This window comes from Grammomys surdaster, unplaced genomic scaffold (assembly GCF_004785775.1).
Source record: "Grammomys surdaster isolate TR1022 unplaced genomic scaffold, NIH_TR_1.0 185, whole genome shotgun sequence".
In the NCBI taxonomy this organism is placed as follows: domain Eukaryota; kingdom Metazoa; phylum Chordata; class Mammalia; order Rodentia; family Muridae; genus Grammomys; species Grammomys surdaster.
Window position 1 is genome coordinate 3,789,956 of NW_021604630.1, and position 21,023 is coordinate 3,810,978.

Below are 21,023 nucleotides of genomic sequence, written 5' to 3' on the forward strand. Positions count from 1 at the left end.
ACACACACACACATGCACACACTCGTGCACACATTCACACACACGCAGACACACAGACGCATAGGAACAGCTGTAAATCCATAGACCGCCCCCCCCCCCCCCGTTGCAAGACAGAGCAATACCCTTAGATCTTCTTTAATTCCAATTCTCTCAGTCAACCAAAGGGCCTAGTGGAGACCGCCCGCCATCTTTGCCCACCTGGGAAACAGTGTTGCAACTCTTCCGACCTGAGGTAACCTCTCTCCCAGCTCCAGGCAACTCCTAGCTCCGCATGCTGTGGCTTTTGCTTGGCCGTGTCTGCCCTGACTTCATGTCAGGCTCCAGGATTCTTCTCTAAAGTGTCTCTGTCTCTCTATCTCTCCATGTACAAAGCCTCAGATGACTTTAAATCCCTCTGTCCTCTTTGTATTTCCAGTAAGTTCCAGTGGTACATGTTCTTGGTTGGATCTCCCTGAACTCTACCCAGTGTTCAAAAGAATCCACAGAGAGAACACCACGGTTACTTAATGACCAAAACAAGGGGGCCTGGCCCTGCAGCAGAAGTCTCTTCCCCTGCCTCGTGTGTGGCCGTAGACTTGAGTTCCTCAAGGTTGGAAGGCTGTCTCTCTGTCTCACCACCCTGCAGGCAGCACCAGGCCTGGGACGGGGGTGGGGGGGTGGGGGGGTGGGGGGGTGGGGGGGTGGGGGGGGTCACAAACTGCCTGTATCAGACACTTGGACCTTAAAGTTCTCATCCATCGTCTCGTGTTCTCCAACCATGGGGAAAGAGAGCAGAAAAAAATAGACAGGACGGCAAGTGTTTGGGGGGGGGGGGTGACCACATCACTCCATCTGGCTGCTCTGTTTTTAAACCTGTCTGCAGGTTTTCCATTTTTAAGCCAGTCTGACTCCATCTTTCAGTCAGCCCTTCTCTCCTACAGCTCCTGATAAACAGGCTGCAGACTGCAGATACTGAGCGGCTAATTCAGGAAGCGGTGCCCAGCCTTTATTGCCCAACAGGGTAGGCAAGAGTCAAGAATTTAAAGGGTGAGGATCATAAGTCCCTGATTGCCCCCTCTTCCTACCAGAGCTAGAAGTATTCCACTGGCCGGGAATACAGCCCAGCTCTGTATAGCTGACGAGGAAATTCACAGCTGGGTAATGAAGTGCCTGCTAGCACGTCTGAGACCCTGGACTGTGTCCCCAACACTTTTTGAGGGTATGTGTGTACGTGCACACGCACATACACACACACACACACACACACACACACCTGAAGAGCAAAACTGACTAAATTCATACTAAGGTGTAAATATGGGTGCTTTTGTGTCAGCCAATTGATGAGGATATTCCTTCCAAAGAAGAGAAGGACTCGGAGGACACAATATTTGGATGGAGACAGCAATGTGTTAGCAACCAGGAGAGGGAAATCTGGCCCCAGCCTTCCTCAGACTGCTCTTAGGAAATCTGTCCTCTCTGTTTCTTTGAGTGTAATTTCCAAGGCTATAAAACAGAATAGTTTCAACCAGATAGTCTCCAAGAACCTCTTAAGATCCTATTTCAGTTTTTCCTCCAGCCTATTTGGTATTGTGTTCCTAACCCAGCACTGTGAGTATACCAACCGTTTATCATGACTGTGCCTCCAAGTTCCCATTGTTCAGAGCATGAGTCAAACAATACCTGCCAGGAAGCTTTAGAAGCCAAGGTCATCACAACCTTAAGAAACACAGTGCACTCCTATTGACAAACAGGCCGTCCTTAAGGAGGAGCATGCCATGGGCTGAGAAATGCCACTTCCCAATCACATGAGCAGCGTGTGGCGTATACCGCACAAACTCAGTGCAGTGGCCATGATGTCATCAGACAATATATTGATTGGGTCTGTCCTCGTGTGAGTGGCCTGTTGTTGATCAAAGCGCCACTTCTGCTCCTTTGGAAGAAGAGCAGAAGCTTGGTTAGACAAAAACAACCTTTGTGGCACTTTGTGTGAGGTGGCAGTCACCCTCTGATGTGTACAGTGATTAACCACTGTGGTTCTCTTCGCCACCTGTGACCTGATTTACTCTTCTCTGTGTGAAGAGCCACGTTACCTGTGTGAAGTAAATGAGGCAGGAATGATTGTCCTATTTCAAGCACTGGGAAAGTAGTATCGGATGGGGGAACGGAGCTGGCTATGTGGCAGCCAACATGGAAATGAAGTTTGGGTGTTCTATTCTGTTCAGGTCCCCACTACGCTGCCGCCACCTCTCTCTTCTATTTTCTACCCCTGGTTCGGATTTGGAAGCAAAAGCTGGGAAGATGAATCTCAGAAGGAAACCTGCCTGCATACCTGGTCTAAGGCTACCTGAGAGCTCTGCCTCCTAGCTCTTACACTGGTGCCTAGTAGCAGAACCCAGCCAAATTCCTGCTAGCTACTACTGGCCCTTGTACAAGGACCTGGTCCCACAGCTCTGCCAGCAGCAAGGGGACTAGCTCTTCCTCTCTCTGGCTAGTCAAAGCCAAGGTTCACTCTGGAATTGCAAAACTGATGGACATTGGCTCTGACTAATCAATCAAGGCAGGTAGAGGTTAGATAAGAACTACACAGTGAAAGAGGCGGGCAGAGACCCAGGAAAGGGGGGGGAGCAGGAGAAAGGAGGAGGGGGGGCAGAAGAAAGCTGCTGTAATAACAGGGTAATTGCCCTGTTTAGGATTATACTCTGCCAGCATTTCACTAAACTTTATGACACCCAATGACAAGTTAATAAGCTAGATACCCCACTGTGCATTTAACAGATGCCCGGAGCCTCCTTGTGTAGGGAGGTAACCTTCATCCCACCCCAGCTCAGGAAAAGAAAAAAAAAAAGACACCTCAAGGTGTTGGGGGTAGGGATCCAAGAAGTGGGGAAACTGGTTATTTCTGTTGTCAAAATGGCCCCAGCAATAAATCACCATTAATAATACTGACATCTATCAAAGAGGAGACCTGGTTGCCAAGGCCTTTGAAGTAGAAGCACCTATAATTTCCTACCTGTGAAAGGTACCTTTGTGCATGTGTTAGGCTGGAGTTGACATGGAAGAGAGGTGGAGGAGTTCAGAACTTCCGCCCACCCATCCCACTAGGAACGCAGAGCAGAGCACATATGCAATGCCCTCTGCCCCCTTGCCTGTGCCTGGTCTGACTCCTGACTCTTCACAGGCTTCAAGCTGAGGCCAGTGAGACTCCCCAACCCAGATAGCTGGGGATTAATGAGGAGGGACTAGACCCAGGCAGATCTAGGAGCCTCTAGCCCTATCAACAGACTGGCTTTCCCAGGGAAATGATACCCTCTATCTACCTACTGCATAACCTCCAAGAAGGCAGACCTGGGTAGCTGAGGGCTATGGGCAGTGGTCCCTCAGAATGACTGTGTGAATGAGGAAGCCTCCTTCTTTCAGGGTCCCCAGAAAGGACCCCAGGAAGTCTCAGAAAAGCTGGTCCTGGTTCCTTCTCAGCTGCTGGCATGTTTTTCAGCAAGTCTCAAGGGAAGAAGAGCCTGGATAAGGAGCTGTGGCTGATATGACAAAAGTCACAGGCTGGCAAATCAAAGGACAAACACCACCTCACAGAGTTGGAGATTACAAAGTCCAAGAGGTGGTGGTTTACTCCCCGAACTTGAGTTTGGGGCCACCCTGGTCTATTGAGTGAGCTCCAGAACAGCCAGGGATATACAAAGAAACCCTGAATCCAAAAAGGGGGGAGGAGTTGGGAGCTTCTCATTGGCTTAGAGGTGGTCACCTTCAGTCTGTGTTCATCCCCTCACAGCTTCCTGTATCCTGCCTCAGTCTCTTACCAAGGCATCAGCCATATTGGGCCAAGTCCATTCCAACAACTTCAATTTATTTTAATAACCATGTTAACCACTAGTATTCAAAAGCATATTTAAGGTCCCAGGGTAGGACTTCAGTGTATAAATTGAGAGGAGCCAGTTCCTCCCATAACAAAGCCTCATAGCTGAGCCTTGACATGAAGACTCTGGATGCCCCCAGACTGCTGTCAGCATCTGAGATTCTCATCTTCTGGAACTGAGACAGGCTTTTCTCTCAGGCACTCATCCCCTGCACCTGGGGTAGTTTGTCTGGCCACACCTTACCCAGAGTGGGACGATCCCCTGCTCCTGTCTCCCAGGTGGATCCTCTTTAATGTGACTTGGACTGCAAAACCCAATGTGCCTCTAAAGTAAACATTTGTTGGGACAATCTTTGCCCCACTGTGTATCCAGGAAAGTAATACAAATGAGGCGACCCATCATTTGCTCAGGGCCAACAGCTAGCAAATGAAGGTCCAAGCCCATCATCCAACAGGCATTGGATTAGACTGCGGTGATTCTCAACCTGGTGGGTCAAGACCCTCTCACATAACCCTTTCACAGAGGATACCAAAAACCATCAGAAAACACCGATATTTACAGTTCATAACAGTAGCAGAATTACAGTTATGAAGTACCCACAAAAGTAATTTTATAGTTGAGGGTCACCACAACATAAAGAACTGTATTAAAGGGTCGTAGCATTAGGAAGGTTGAGAACCACTGCCTTTGGGTGTATGAGGTTCTGAATTTGTTTACCTGACCTCTAATCATTTGTCTATGTAGGAAAAGATACACAGGACCAGCACACACACACACACACACACACACACACACACACACTCATTCATGCGCACATGCTATGCCCCTCTCCTGCCTTCTCCCCAACAAGGGCCCTGGGCTCTGGTGGTGCTCTAGGGATGAACTGGCCACAGTGGTTCTTAGGAAGACAGCTTGTTGGCAGAAGTGGAAACAGATGGAATAGAGGACATTTTTTTCTTTGAGGTCCAAAAAGCTGTCAACCCTCTTCAGCTGCCCTGGGACCTGACTGCCACCAAGAGGGATTAGCGGCCCAGACTGTCCTGATCTCAGCTTCTAGCAAACTTAGGGAGCTGTTCAGCCCTGAGCTCCAAAAGATTTGAGGAGCGACTGTGGCCTTTAGCCTCCAGGAACAAAGGAGTCCAGGACGGAATTTGGGCTCTGTGTCCCTAAAGCCTTTGACCATTAGGGAAAGGGACACGGGTGTGTGGAACCAAGAACCCTGGGACCTAGAGATCGTCTGCTGGGGAAAACATGAGGTCAGCTAGGAAAGAGGCGAAAAGGTGTGGGCTGAGTCTGTGTAGTACTGCCCTGGGAGTCACCTGGGTTTCTAAACATTATCGCCCTGTTTCTCTGCACAAGGATTTAGAGAAAGAGAAAGGAGAACGAGCCACTTGGAGCTGAGTCAGAAAGGAAGTGTGCCCAGCAGCCCTGCGAACTGTTGTCCCTCCTTGTTGTTGATACTGTTGCTCTGAGTGACAGGGCTGGTTGACTGCCTGGTTATGTTTTGTCCCTGCCCCCCTCCCCCTTTCAGAAGGGACGGAAGGCCAAGAGTCTACCCGGTCACCAATCTCAAAGTTCTTGTCTTCAACTTGGCCCCTCTGAGACAGCAGGAAATCCACCTCTCTTGCTGATTTAAGAGAAATCCCCAAGGCATGTGCTTCTGCGGTGCAGTCTGTAATCCCAACAACCAGATACAGGAGGTCTAAGAAATCAAGGCCAGCCTGGGCTAAATAGTTAGAGTTCCCCCAACCACCACCACCCCCCAAAAAAAAAAAGGAAAGGAAAGAAAACGCACCCTGGAAACAAAGCTACATCCAAGGCCAAAGAGGTTGCCTGAGAAATCAACTCTCAGCTAATGCCAGAAACTGTTCCTTTCAGTTCTGCAGCTTCTGCCATGTGCAGCCAGGGCCATAGAAGAGCTTTCTCTGAACAAATTCAACAAGCAAGATCTCCGCCCTCTGGGATCCAGAGTGTGGAGAGACATCAGGAACTCTTGCAAAGACTCCTAATAAACGTGGAGCTACTCATCGCGCCTAACCAGGCAGGCCGTGGCCGACAAGCGGAAGAAGAGATACATATTCGCTGAGCACCAAATTGAGTCTAATGACCCTGGCCTGTCTCACAGGGTCATCTTGAGAAATTGCTGATGTCGGAGGACGAGCATAAGCAGCTGTTCTCCATTTGCACTCAACAAGAGAAAGGGGCCTTAAATTACAGCAGGAGGGAAGCAGGTTAAAACCCTCAGAAGAGCTTCCTGGCTCAGAGGCTCGCAGAGAGCTCGTAGTGCGTTATCACGGGATCTCGGCAGACAGCCTCTTTCCAATCAGACTCTGAAGGGGAATAAGGCTGCTGATCTGCCAGGAGGCTGCATCAGGAAATTTGTTAGGTCATTGATCCTTTTTCCTGGAGCTTTGGACTGCGTGCCCATGGCCCCAGGCATTGCTGGGCACCGGATGACTTTGGTATCTCCTCCCATTAAAAACACTGAAAGAGCCAAGTATGGCGGCACACGAACTTAACCCCAGCACTCGGGAGGCAGAAGCAGGTGGATCTCTGTGAGTTCAAGGTCAGCTTGGTCTATATAGTGAGTTTCTGGTCAGCCAGGGCTACATACTAAGACACTGTTTCAAAAGAAGAAAAAGCTGGAAAAGAGAGTCCCCCAAGGGTATCAGGGACAACACTCAAGACTTTGCTTGTAGTAGTCAACCATAATAGCGAGAAGAGCCAGTATGGAGATCCAAACAAATATTTACAAGGCAACAGCCAGAAGTGCATCCCTAGCCCTTTAAGTTGAGTGAGCTGCCCCATAGTGCCAGCATGAGCAAACAGGTCTCTGGTCCTAACATGTAGAGTCAAAGGGAGACAACATAATCAGAGCATGTTTTTGCCATGGAAAAATCCACCCATTTTACAGATGGGAAGGCTGAGGCCTGACCATAGGCAGTGTCTTTACATAGTTACTCTGGAAGAGGAAAATCCTGGTTAGGAGCCTGATGTCACTCACCAGCTCAACAACCTCAGGGGAGTCATTTAACAAGCTCCAGCCCTTCCTAAACTTCCGGAGCAGTGAGGAAGTTAAACCTCACACACAGGGTGCTGCCATCCACTCAGGGCCATAGAGCAGTGACCGCTGTCCCACGGTCCTCTTTCTCCACCTCTAGCCCTTCCTGTCAGTCTGTCTGCTGCAGGAAGTCGGTCCTGTAGATACTCAGGAGACCAGAAATAGCAAAGGTGCTCACCAACACTGCTGTTCTTGTAGATCAGGAAATGGAGGGAGCTATCAGGTAAGAATGCTTGAGAAAGGGGACAGAGGAGGAGGCTGAGGCCAACACTGTTGACCTTCCACAGGGATAGGGGTCTTCTGTGATCCCTGGCTACCAGGAGAATGGATTATGTATGCACCTGAAAGCCCAGTGGAACAAAGCAGGTCTTTGGCCCCAAGTCCTCATTTCCACAGGCCCAGGCACTTGGCAGGTACCACTGGGCTACACCCCTAACCATTGATTAACACACACACTGATTAACATCCTCCCAGGGATGGAGGGCATCTGTTGGACAGTTTGCCTCCCCAGCCCCACCCTGAGATAGTCCTCTGTCTGCTCGCCCCTCTAGCACAAGACATACAGACATATCCTGAGCAGTTCTCGTTCCTGAAGTTCTGGGTGAGCGTCCCAGCTCAGTTACAAGACGTCCATGGTGACTCATTTTTACAGAGGGAGAAACTGAGGGTCAGTGACGTAGGCAACCTACCCTAGCTACACAAGGAGCTAAAGTGGCAAATCTAGAGAGTAAACCCCAGGCCCTGAAGTTATAAAGCTTCTGCTTTCCTAGAAGAGCACCCCTAACTTCCCATCATGCCTTTCTCTTCCAGTGCTTTTGAAGGTGCTTTTCAGTTCTGTTTGGTTTTGTATTCTTATTTCTTTTCAGTTCCAGAAACCCTTTCCCTGCTTTGTTTTGCTTCATTTTGGTTGCTACTGGTTTCTTTTGCAGCCTTGAGATAGCCACTGGGAGCTTGTGCATGCTAGACAGGTCTTCTGCCTCTGAGCTTTATGTCAACCTGGACTTCTGAGGGTCCAGATCTGACCTAATGAGTCCTCTGACCATCCCCTTACTCACCAACAGGATACTGCCCTGTCTGCCTCACCATCCTCCGGGTCTGAGATATGCTTGCAGAGAGGGCCTCTCTAAAGGGCCTGCCCATTCTAGTAACCTTCACTTGCCCTGTTAAACTTTGAGACACCCTCCCTACCCATGTGAGGGCCCAGACTACGATGCCAGGCCTCCTGGAAACACCTCCAGGTTTGCAGGGAAACGGTAACACTGAGTGATTGGCCTTCACATTCCTATTTCTAAACTGAGGGTGTGTATGGGTACATCACTAGGCTCTGTCTGGAATCGGACAAGTTAATACAGCAAAGCCTGCTCGTGGTTAGTACATTGCACATTGCTGAACAAAAACAGATGCCTACAAGCCTTCAAATTTAAAACTCACGGGACAGAAACACAGTCACAGCTCAGCAAATCCTAAGACGGAAAAAGTAACTTCCTCCCAAAGTTAGCATTCTACCACTGCGTGTGAGCATATAGCCTTTGAATACCTGTAAGAACAGAGAGCTCACTACCTAACAGGGAGATTATCCCAATATTAAGTCCATTTGATTTAATTGTACCCTTCCTTGAGAAAAAGCCAACCTGATACAGCTTCCACCTCCAGCCCCTCCTCCTGCTCCCTCTCCCTGACAGCCGAGGTTCACATTCTATATTCTATACACTCTACCCTGGGCAGCCTCAGCTTCGTAGGGTGATTCAAAGTAGTTTTCCAGGGTAATGGAAACAGACCTGGCACATTCCTCCTGGTGCCTGCACCTTCCCTCTCCAAGCCCCAGGGCCAGCATACCAGCAAGCGGCCTCGCTGACAGTTCCCAGGGCACCACTCAGCCTAGAGGGTGGGGCCTGGTGACAGAGCAGAGCAGACAGTGAGCTTCACGGATATCCTCAGAGTACATCCTAGATCAGGGAAGGGAGCTGCCTAGAGTCTGCCCTGATGCCACAGGACAGTCAGGAGGGCTAGATACAGGCATCTCAGTGTGCATCTGTAGGAGGCATGAAGATCTCTTCGGGCCCTTTTAAGGGCTTCCAGTTTGGGGTTAAGTATTGCCATCTTGCTCTGTTCCTTCATGCAGTGAAAAATTGGTGGGAGAAATAATGAACCCATAAGGCTTACAAAGCTTGGTGTGAATGGGGCTGCCAGACTTTTATGGCAGGGAGGGAACAAACCTGGGAAGACTGAGGCTTCTGGCAAATGAAAAACAGGACATGACGGGTCAAGCCTGCCAGTCAAACTCCTCTGCCTTTCAGCTCGACTGCAGGGATTGAGGAAAAGATAACTGTGCTTAATGTAGGGCCTGCCATGCAACAAGCACTGCCCCTAAAGAAACCTAGTTGAATTTGTTCAATCCCACCCACACTCTGAGATGATGATGCTGTGGTCCTCATTTACAAATAAAAAGATCAGGATGGAGAGAGGGATTTACTGTCTGCCTAAAGTCATACAACTAGAAAGTGATGTATCAAATCTTTCCTACTGTAGGACCAGACCATACTCTCTCCTGGTGTTACACATGGCCTGAGAGCCCTAGCATCAGGCTGGAGGATAGTCCAAACATAGGAAACAATCTGCATTGAGGTTAGGAACCTCAATGGGTTTTGACCAGTCCTATACCTGGCTCTGCCTTTCACTAGCTTGGATTCCTCACTGACCTTCAGTTTCTTCCTCTGTAAAATGAAGGTACCAACAACACACACCTTCCCTGTGTCTGGGCAATGGGTCACTATTTGTAAATAAGTCACAAACGTGAAAGAGTTGCAGAGAGTCTAGACAGGCCAGGAGAGGTCAGGGCATGGATGAGGAGAGTTCAGTGTACTGAAACATATCTGTAATTACAACACTCGGGATGCTGAGGCTGGAGGATCTTGGACACACAGCCAGTCTGGGAAACGGAGTGACATTTATCTCAAAAGAAGTATTTATCAATGAGCAAGGGGGCCTTCCATGTGAAGCTTTCCCAGCCTTTTCAAGTCAAAACAGGCTGGAAAACAGAAGGAAAACCAGACTGCTGTCTTCAGGGCTTCTCTTTAGATCAGGGGGAATCCCCTTACAAGGTCTCTGGGGCAGTTACAGGTTTTCCCAGTTGTTTAGAGGTGTTAAGGCTCTAGGCTTCTCATCATCCCCTGAATCATGGTGCCGAAGGGCAGGGCCGATAGGGCCCAGCCTCCTTCACCCTGGTGACCTCAGAGGAGTTCCAGGAGTAGAAATAAGCCCAAGTCATTGCAGTACATGTGAAGGAGATGCAAGTCTTCCATGACCAGGCACTGAGAGATTTGGAGGGAGGAGGTCTATGTCTATGTCTGCAAGAAGACAAGAACGCAGGCCTAGGAAGAAATGGCAGGCTTCGTCTTCCATGCCTAAGGCCCAAGCCACTGCTCCAGCACACACCAACATGTCTGGATCCAAAGCGGGGAAACACTCCTAAACAGGACTGTTTTCATTCTGCTATTAGGCTGGAAAGAGAAAGAAATAGAAAGACAGGCAGACTCCACTGGTATTTGGCAAATGCCAGGGTTTCCCCTACTGCTAGACGCTTGGAGGCCTGCTGGTTTATCAGCAAGCATCTGGGATGTTGCTTTCCAACCTACTGTGGAAAGAGACCGAAAGCCTACATGCATCCAGCTCAACTGCTACCACCAGGCACCTGCCATGAACAGGTCCCTGGGGAGACAGGAGGATGGACTACTGCAGCCCCTACCCAAGGGGTTTCTAGGTCAAAGTCCAGGGGGACAGAAAGTAAACAAATAACCCTAGTAAGTAGAATCGTGGTCAGCTCTACATGAAAGCATCAAACAAAATGGTGCAGAAAGCTGGGAAAGAAAATTGTGACCCAAAGGCAAGAAAGGTGTCTGGATTTCTAGAGAGTGATCTGGAAGAGTCACCAAAAGGCTAAAAAAAAAGAAGAAAAAAAAAGAGTTCATAACCTTTGACCTAGAAACCCAACTGATCATTTAATGATCAGTTCTGAGGACATATTCAGAGGTATGCAAGAAGATTCATGTATTCACATTGTATGTGTGTTGTATATTATGGAAGAGCCAGGAAGCAAGACAGGTCATGAATGCAGCCTATGAGAGACAGGCACAGCACAGGAGGTTTTTAGAGAGAAGAGAAGGTGCAAAGACATTTGTGGCAAACCTGAAGCCAGACACTCAAAGGAGAGACATCAGCAAGGAACATGACAGCCAAACCTTGTGGCTGTCAGGCTCAGGCTGGCCTCTGGGGTCCACACTAAGGCCTCTGGAAGTAGAACGGTATATTGTGACTGTGTTTTCCAGAAAAGCACATAGAGGGTGTATAGTCTGTCCACAGTATGTATACATGTTAACATGTATTTGCAGTATGTACACGTGTTAACATGTATTTGCAGTATGTACATGTATTAACATATATATTTACTCATTTAACCTTTCCCATCTTGCAATTAAGGAAAGCTGAGACCCAGACTGAAGTACAGCTAATAGAAGCAAAGTCATTCTACTCTGGGACATTAATCTAATGCCACAGTTGAAGAGGACTGAGTGGGGCTGTTAGCAACCATGACCAAGGTTGGGTAGGGAAACAGAAGGTTAGCACTGCCCACTGAAAAGCAAGGCCATATCAGTAGGACTTGGTGCTCGATGAGGGTGAGGAGGTATGGGGAGGAATATGGGGGTGACGAAGATGTCAGGAATAACTCCCGGGCCTCTGGATTCACTCCTCAGATTTGGGAAAAAGCATCAAACACATAGATGTGCAAACTATACGTGCACACAAGGCATCAATGCCATGTAAAGGCTTAGTGTGCCTATTAAACAAAGGATGGAAGAAGATGCAGTATATCAGTGACGATGACTGTTTGGAATGGGATGGTGGTGGCTTTTAAAAAAAAATGTATATTTTCTGATTCTTTTTTTAAATGGGGACACATCATTTCTGGAATCTGAGTAAAGCTGCTTCTGCCTTGGAACGATGTGTGCATCTGTGTGTGCAGTGTGTACCAGACTGTACTTGGGCTGCTGTGTGTTCACAAACCCTCTCCATCCCTACCAGGGCTTCAGGCCTGGCATCACTTCCTAGTCACCTGGGAAAAATAAAGAAACTCCATGTCCCTGAGAGTGATCCCTGGAAAAGATGTTCACATACCTGGCAAGTGTCAGAAGGATACTGGCTATCTCCATGACATTTGAAGAGCTCCTTCTGGGTTCTAGAAAGAATGGTAGCCACCACGGAGTCATCAGACTCTAGCTCACGGTCATCCAAAATGGTAATCATGACAACCAACTCCCAGGGTCATGAGATGGTCAAACAGCCCTGAGTGGGGACCATGGGGGCTGGCATACCACTAAAGTGATAACTGTGACATTCATAGTCATGGTTAAATATGTGAATGGGACAATAACCTCTTAAACAAGCACGTGTACACATGCAACTGCTCACACGTGTGTCCTTACAACACAGCAAGCTGATAATTACAGCTGAGGACCACTAGTCATTTAGCAAACAATTGCACTTGAGCCTTGTGTTCATTAATTACTTCATAACACAAACAAGCTAAGTTTTACTGCCCGGTTCTTACAGGTGGTAAGAGTGAGTCATGAGTGTCTGAATGTCTCCTGGAGACATACATATATTAATAAGCAGTGTCTGGAACCCAGTTCTGAGCCAGATGCTCCTCCCCTGGCCACACAAGCCCCCAAGACACCTAACACTCACCTACTGAGCCATAGCTCAGTTTCCACACTTCCCATGCGGCAGCTCAGGAATCAGACCGTTAGTGAGGGAGACGCTAAGTGAAGAGTCAGGTAGGCCAATAAGACAGGGCTCCTCCCTCAAAGCAAGGTGGTCCGTCCCTGTTCCCAGCACTCAGGCAGTTGAGACAGGAGGGCCTTGAGCTCCAGACCAGCCTGGGCTACACATAGCAAGACCTTCTCTCAAAGCAAATCTAAAAGCTAGCACACATACGTCCTCACTCTAATCTGTATTACCTCCTGCTTTTGGCTGGGGCTGAGATCAGAACCACTTGTCTGCCTGCCTGTCAGAACTACACAGTGTCCTGAAGACCAGCAGCCTTAGCAGATCCTGGGTCTAAGCAGGCACAAGAGCTGCCCAGGCTATTCTAAGTCTGCCCTAGCCCCAGGCCACTGTCATGTCAACCTAGCAGAAAGAGGGAAAATGTATTCACGGGTATGAGGAGGGGAGACAAACACTAAACCCCAGCTCTGAGCTCTTCCAAACTTGATCTGATCTCAGCCAACTAGCCTGCCCTCTGCTGAGGCCACAGGCTGCTGGCCATCTGCCAGCCTTCAAATGTCGCCTTTAGCTTGGAGAACCCAGCAGCTCTGAGGTACTGACCTTCCTGCCAGAGCCATGGCAGACACCTGTCACGGACTTGAGTACTAACGACAGGCCTGAGTGAGTGGCATTGAGTTTAGCAGCTGCGCTAGTGGCATGCCCTTCGAAGGTCAGTGGTGCACATTTATGCAGCCTTGGGGGAGCGCAGGGGCGGGGCCTATCACCCTTCAAGCCGAGCAGGTGGCTCCATTACTTGCACTCAGGTCTTCCCAGCCATACGTGTAATTGACATCCCTCTGGGACTTTTTTTTTTCTTTTGTCCTATGGAACAGAAGGAAGAGGAGAGAAAGGAAACTGTAATTTGCCTCTTGAAGCCCTGTTGACCTGCCCAGGACAGTTGAGTGAGCCCTCCTGACACTTCAGGAGGGGCTTGTAGATCACAGAACAGCGACTCCCAGAAGGTTCTTCCCTCACCAACTGTGAGCCATGCCCCACTCACTCCAGGAGGCCAAGTCTACATTCCTGTACTGAGCTCCACAGAGCAGCTTGTCCTGCTAGACACATGGGCGGCCTCTGCCTTCCTTCCTGTCCAGCTCCCCAGATCTTTTAATCTTTGCTACAGTACCTCCTGGCCACCCTCAGAAAGCCACCTGTCTCTACCCAGGGGCTCTGAGATGTCATGGCAGAGCACACAGAAAATTTAAACTATAGGCTCTCCAAAAGGAGGAATCATCACCAAAATCCAAGTCCAAGGCTGGTTCAGAAGGTACTAGATTGCAGGAAATGAGTATCTATACAGTCCTCTCTGTGACACACACCCTAAGGGAAACACTCCTAGAGACCTGGAAGATGCCTGGAACTTTGTTTCCTATACGTGTACGTATGAAGGCTTATAGATTAGGCACAGTAAAAGAGAAAAACTACAATACTACTAATAAAATAGAACAATTATAACTTTCTATAATAAAAGTTATATGTGAATTCTTCCTTTCTTGGTCTCCGTCTCCCTCCCTCCCCTGGCTCTCTTCTCATGCGTTCTCCTATGATGATGTGAGGTGTCACAGTGCTGAAGCTGACCATAGATAGTCAAAGCCTGAAGTCATGGGCTGCAAAACCAAGGGTAAGGGGACCACTGTAGCTGCCACATGCATGACATATCTTCATAGAGAGCAAAGCATGACGGCTTCCCTTTTGTTTTGTTAGCGGTTAGGAGGAATCCATGAAGAATCCAGATTGTTGCACATCCTGAGCTGGAAACTTGGGAGTGGAAAGCTGTGTCCGTGAAGAGTCCCTGCTGCAAAGGACACGGTGAGAGAATACCAGAAAAGAGAGGTTGGAGCTGCTTGGGCCGAGGAGATGGCTCAGCAGGTAAAGGACTAGCTTACAATCAAGAAGACCCAGGTTCAAGGCCCCAAACCTGTGGGACAGTGCAATGCTGTGGCACACACCTGTACCCAAAGCACTCCTGTAGCAAGATGGGAACCAGGGGCAGGAAAATGGCCCACGTGTGCATGGGCCAGCTAATACAGGTGTAAAGAAACTACAGGGAGGAGAACAGCAAGCCTTGAAGGACGTCCTCTGACCTGTACATATGAGGACTGCAAAAACATAAACACTAAATAGCGTGTGTGTATGTGTGTATGTATAGACATAGACATATATATTATATACAATGTATATGTATATTATATATAATGTATATTATATATAATATATATGTACATTCTATAATATATAAGATACACAATATATATATTATATACATAATATACTGTGTATTATGTATATAATATATATTGTATATATTGTGCATATATTATATATACATTATATATTATGCATATTATATACATTATATATCATATATTATATATCATATGTTATATATCATATGTTATATATGCATAGTATATATTGTACATAATATATATAATATATGTATGTATTTCTTATTTTTAAAGACATACAGGCATCCCAAGCTCTGAGGAGAAGCAGTACTCATTGGAGAGGAGGCACTCAGATCTAAAGTTTCAGGGATTCGGATGTGAGGCAGCGGGATCAGTGAGAGGCCCAGTGAGATCGAAGAGCACAGAACCCTAGAGCTGGTGTTCCTGAAGGCCACCTCTCCATGGCCCAGGCAGTGATCCAAAAGTCAGGAGGAGTCAACAGAAATAGCAGTTCTGCTTCAGGAAAACAGGATGGGTGTCTGGGGTGGCGGGGCGGGGGGAGGAATATCCCGACGCTGATTTTTTAGGGGGTTGTGAGTGCGATACACAGTGGGTGGTGTTATTATTATAAACCGATGTCAGGAATAGACCACAGGCCTCCCAGCAGATGCCAAGGCCAGATGGAAGGCTGACAGTGTTTCCACCTCACTTGCTCCCGTGTCCCAGGATCCCCCCTGAACATTCCCGTGGGGCCCAGGCAGCTAACACTTCATCAGCAAAGTAGAGAGGGAAACTATGAGGGAGAATCAGCAGAGTCTAAAGACACCTTCCTTCCCACCAGGCCTCTCAGCATGCTCTAAGGTTTCCCCTTACCTCTCGGGGCACTGTTACAGGTGGGGAAAGTTGAGACTGCACCCCAGTAGCTCAGTTCACCTAGACACCAAGTGACAAGGGCAATGAGCATCCCTGGCTGCACAAGCACTGAGAATGTAGTGACATTCTCAACTTAGGCAGTCCTCAGTGGTCCATAAATGAGAGCGTTCAGAGATGTTGAGGGCACCCCCCCCCAAGTCACACAGCATCAAGCCAGGCCTTTTTTTTTTCCTAGACTGTAGGAGCTGTGTTTATCTTCCATGGTCAGATGTAGATAAACTTAGAAACCAAGACTGAGCCTGGATCTCAAAGATGTTCCAGCAGATGACCCAGCAGATTGGATGGAGAGTCTAGCTATTTACAAGGAAGGGATACCCCCAGTCTAACTGTGGGGCTCTGGGAAGACTTATCCCAGTATGAGGAGGGCTCCAAGAGGAGACGAGAAGTGGGTACCCAGGGAAGAACAGTGCAGCATCCTGTCCCCTATATTTCATGAGAGATAATAACAATTGAACATGATGTTCCCCAAAACCAGAAACTCAAAGCAATTTGAGATGAACTTTCAGAATGATGAAACAAACGGCCCTGCTCGTGTTACACACCAAATAAATCACACCAAAGTGAGAGTTGTAATTCCCAAAAGTACACAGAGAATTGATTTTACTATGACACTTATCATGATGAACGGGTACAACCCTGCAAGGGCCACCTTAAGTGGCTGCTGTTTAACCCCTGTTCTCCCAGACTAGCCTCTTCCTCTATTGGGTCTCCAGCCATAAGAAGGCTAAAGACACAATTCTCTTGACAGTGGCTTGAGACTGGACCTGCACTACAACCCGACTGATGCAGGTACATCCCAAGCCTGATGAGGCAGAACAAGCTCCTATCTGAAACAGTGACCAGAAGGATGTCAGCTGACTGGCTGAACAAAGGGAAGACAGACCTGGTATCTTTCATCAGTAATGGGTTTATTCTTGTGGCTGTCTGAATGCTGGGGAATACTGCTTACGCCCAGGTGCCTTCCCGGAAGCCAAAGAAGCCTTATTACACAGAGGCTGGATCAAGGTCTATCTCAGTATCTTAGTTAGGGTTTCTGTTGCTATGAAGAGACACCATGGCCACAGCAGCTCTTATAAGGAAAGGATTTAGTTTGAGGCTGGTTTACAGTTTCAGAGGTTTAGTCTATTATCGTCATGGCGGGAAGCATGGTGGCATGCAGGCAGAGATTGGTGCTAGAGAAGGAACTGAGAGTTCTACATCCAGATCTGCCAGCAGCAGGAACAGAGGGAACCACAGGAAATAACTGAAACGTACTTCCTCCAACAAGGCCACATCATTTAATAGAGCCGCTCTCTGTAGACCTATGGGGGCCAATTCTATTCAAACCACCCCACTTAATGATGTCAAAGTGGCCTCTATTTCCAGCATGTTCTGTTTCCAATGATGCTGATAGGACCTTTGTACCTACCTTGCACTGGAATTCTTTGTCTCATTCATTCATTCATTCATTCATTCATTCATCCATTTACCCAGCCTTCAGCAAGTGTTTAAGGAGTATCCTTAGGTAGCAAAAACAGAGATGAGATATACTAGAGAATAAAATGTTATTGACAGACTTCCCATCAAATACAGGGCAGCAGGAGAGTAGAGAACAGAAAAATCACACAGATGAAAGAAAAATTGTGACAGAGTTCAGAAAGGTATGCCCCATGCTTGAGTACTTAAGAATGCTGGCAGTATCAACAAGGGTAGGGGGTGGGGGAACTCTGGGGTGCTAAGACTGAACTGACAGTTCTCAGATGAGATGGTATCAGCCAACCAATGGGACCAGAGAGCAATAGGAGCCAGGCCTGTGGGTAGCCTACTGAGCTTGAGTACAAAGAAGAGGAGAGGACAGACAAGAATGGGAGGCAGGGAGTTGAGGGGCTGTAGCAGCCCAGTCAGGAGTTCCCTCCATCATGAAGCGACTCCACATCATTGCCGGAATAGGGAGAGAGCCCAGATCTGTGTCTCCAAAGCTTTCTCCGAGTTCAAGGGCCTCGTCTGGTCCCGTGGAGGATGAGCTTGTCTTCAGACTGGAAGCTGAACAAATACAAGGTTTTCTGTCCCTTTGGAGCAGCGGTTCTTAACCTTCCTAATGCCATGACCCTCCAATATAGTTCTTCATGTTGTGGTGACTCCCCAACCATAAAATTCTTCTTGTTGCCACTTCATGACTGTAATTTCGCTATTGTTGTGAATCATAATGTAAATATCTGATAGTCAAGGTATCTGATATCAACTCCTGTGAAAGAGGTCATTTGATACCCTACCCCAGAAAGGGGTTGTGGACCCACAGTTGAGAACCACTGTTTGGAGCTTTGCCTTCTACTCCAACTTTGGCCAATTATCTTGCTCACTGAGTGCTGTCAGAGGCAACGAGCAAAGACAGTAGACAATGCTCCATAAAATCAGCTGCAAAAACCAACTTGGGACAAAATTAAAGGGAGTTAATGAAACAAAAAATAAACAGAGCTAACGTCACCAACAGAAGGTTTTGATCCATTGTCACATGAGCTGTTCTGTCTTGGGTTTTTTTATTTGTTTTGTTCTGTTATTGTCTTTGATTATTTTTTAAATTCAGCTGGTATTGAAGTCCCACGCTGCCTCTTTGTAGGTATACAACTTTGGGCAGAGGTTTTGGCTCTGTAAAACTGCACTCTTTGCTTGGGTCTTAACATATTATGACCCCCCCCCCCGACATGCAGAGATTCTATAAGTGAACCCATACATTTACATCAGACAGTTCAAGCTCTGTGAATCTATGGTCAGCCCAGCTTCAAAAGACAAGAAAGATCATAGGTCTTCTGAGCCCTCGACTTCTCTAATGCAGCCTCTCCCTAGCTCCAGGAAGCTGTCCCAGGGGAGAAGTACTTGAAAAGAAATGCCCATCGAAACTTATCCCGTGTAGGTAAAGATGAGGTGTGATAGGCCATGACTCCAGTTACCCAACAGTCTATAAGAACAGAGTGGAGGGGGGCAGACCATCACAAAGCAGTCATGTCCTCTCTTGAGTTTTCCAAATGGTAGGAGAAGAGCACGTGAGTCAAACCAGAAGGGAGAGAATTCTCAGCATCAGTGTTCTCCTGACCCAAAGAAGTTTAGTGAGGGACAATTAACAGTGACCATGGCATAACCTCCCTCTCCTAGAAACAAGCCCCAGGCCACATGCCTCAGAAACAATGATTTTCAAATTTCAGTCGTAAGGGATATTAAGAGTTAAAGGTCCAAGGGCGGGGTCACTTTAGCAGGACCCAGGGGATTAGCTTAAAGTATAGTGCACCTGTGAAGTCAGCCACAACTTTTGCAAGAAGGCAGGCAGTCTCTTGTGCTGTTTCTCTGGTGCTGTATACTCCAAGCCCATGAGCCCATGGAAAATCCTCCCTTCTCTGCCTCCCATTTTGCTTTGACAGAACAGGGATACCGGCCACGGCATCCATTCCTTTATGTGGGTCTGGGGATCCGACTCAGGTAGTCAGGTTAGCACAATAAGTGCTTTTACCAGATAAGCTCTCTCACCAACCCGAAACAAATACAGTTCGAGTCATGATTAGCTTGTTATGACAGGTAATGAAGTTTTGCAAAATGGCAACCTCGAGCATTGGACGTTAGTAGCAGATGTCATTGTCTAACTTCTTGTTCACTGTTATTTGGCTCTTTCTGACACGAAAAAGATGGATTTTCATTTAATGCAGTGCCCAGCCAACATGCTCTGCCAAAGGCCAGTTATAAATAGTTTAGCCTATGTGGACCATACAGTCTCTGTCACAAATTTCTTGACTCTGTTGTAGCATGAGCTCAGCCGTAGACAAGACGTAAACTGACGCTCCTGGCTCTGCTCCAATAAAACTTTATTTACTAAAACAGGTTCCAGGCATGATATGCCCCCAAGGGCCAAAGTTTGCTGATTCCTGATTCAATTCATCATCTTTATTATGTCATCATTTGGCCTTTTGCCTTTTGACAAGGAATATCACTTCTAATTGTTGATTTATTATCCTTATGGGCCGGTCACTTTCAATAATTCACTCCAAAATTCAACTTTGAAAAACAAATTAATAGAAAATGGTCCTTGTCTATTTACAATGCAGTCACTGATGAAGAAACTGATAAATAATATAGTTGTGTAAACTGATATTTAATTAAAAATAAAAAAGAAGGACAGGATCTGAGCAACCTAGCTTTCAAAGCAAAAGAGGATACCTCTGGCTTCCGTAGGCCTGAGACAAACCTGAGTCTATTCAAAACCTTAACAAATTGTCTTCGGCTAGGAAACTGGTTCCTAGTTGTGAGGCACCATCCCAAAGACAATGCTAAGTCCCTGTGAAAGGGCTCAGAAATGGAAGACCAGCAGTGCTTACTTTGCCTGTGAGGACAGGCAGACTTACCAGACAGTAAGATTGTTCACCAGCAAGCCACAGGCTGCAGACGTCAGGTGTGCTACCATCCTTGCAACATGCTTTCCACCTTGGAGAGCCTAGCACTGATGGCTTCCCCTCTGTGGGAGCCCCACCAGATGGTCCAGAGAAGAGCTAAGCAGACCTTGAAAGAACTTAGTCATATCCTGGCCCTGCCTCTGATGAGCGTGGGCAATCTGTCTGAACCTCAGTTTTCCTCTATAAAACTGAAAGAATAGGAACAGGGCATCCTGTCTCTCACAGGAAGTCCTTAAGAAAACGAAATGGGGGATCAGCTAGGAAGGAGCTAGAGGTTGCAGCTGCTGAGATCCAGTTTAGCCTAAGAGAATAGTCAGGGTTCTTTCCCTGCTCTAGCCAGTAAAGAGGGATACAACCGTAACAGCGTGGTCAACAGGTCCTATGGAGCTGCTCTGGTTTCCTCGTTCAAAGGAATGAATGGCAAGCAAGCAACATAGCCTTGGAGCCTGATGATCTCACAGTCCACAGCATCTTCCACCAAAAAAAAAAAAAAAAAGAGTTGGTCTATTTCAAGACTGTGGGTGGGCAGCCTCACAGTTAACTGCAAAGTGGCCAGGGTGGTCCTGAAACAGAGGTCCAGATATCTGCTGTGAGAGGACTGCCTGTCAGTGAGGACACGCCAGCTATATTCAGGCAGCAGACACTTGATCTGGGAGAAGAAGAGCGCTCTGATCTGCAGAACCAGGCCTTGAGCAGAGCCAGGGCCATCCTGTGCAGCCAGAAGCCTGTGGTAAGGAGGTAAAAACCTGCTGCTCCACTAAAGAGCTTCTGAGGTCCA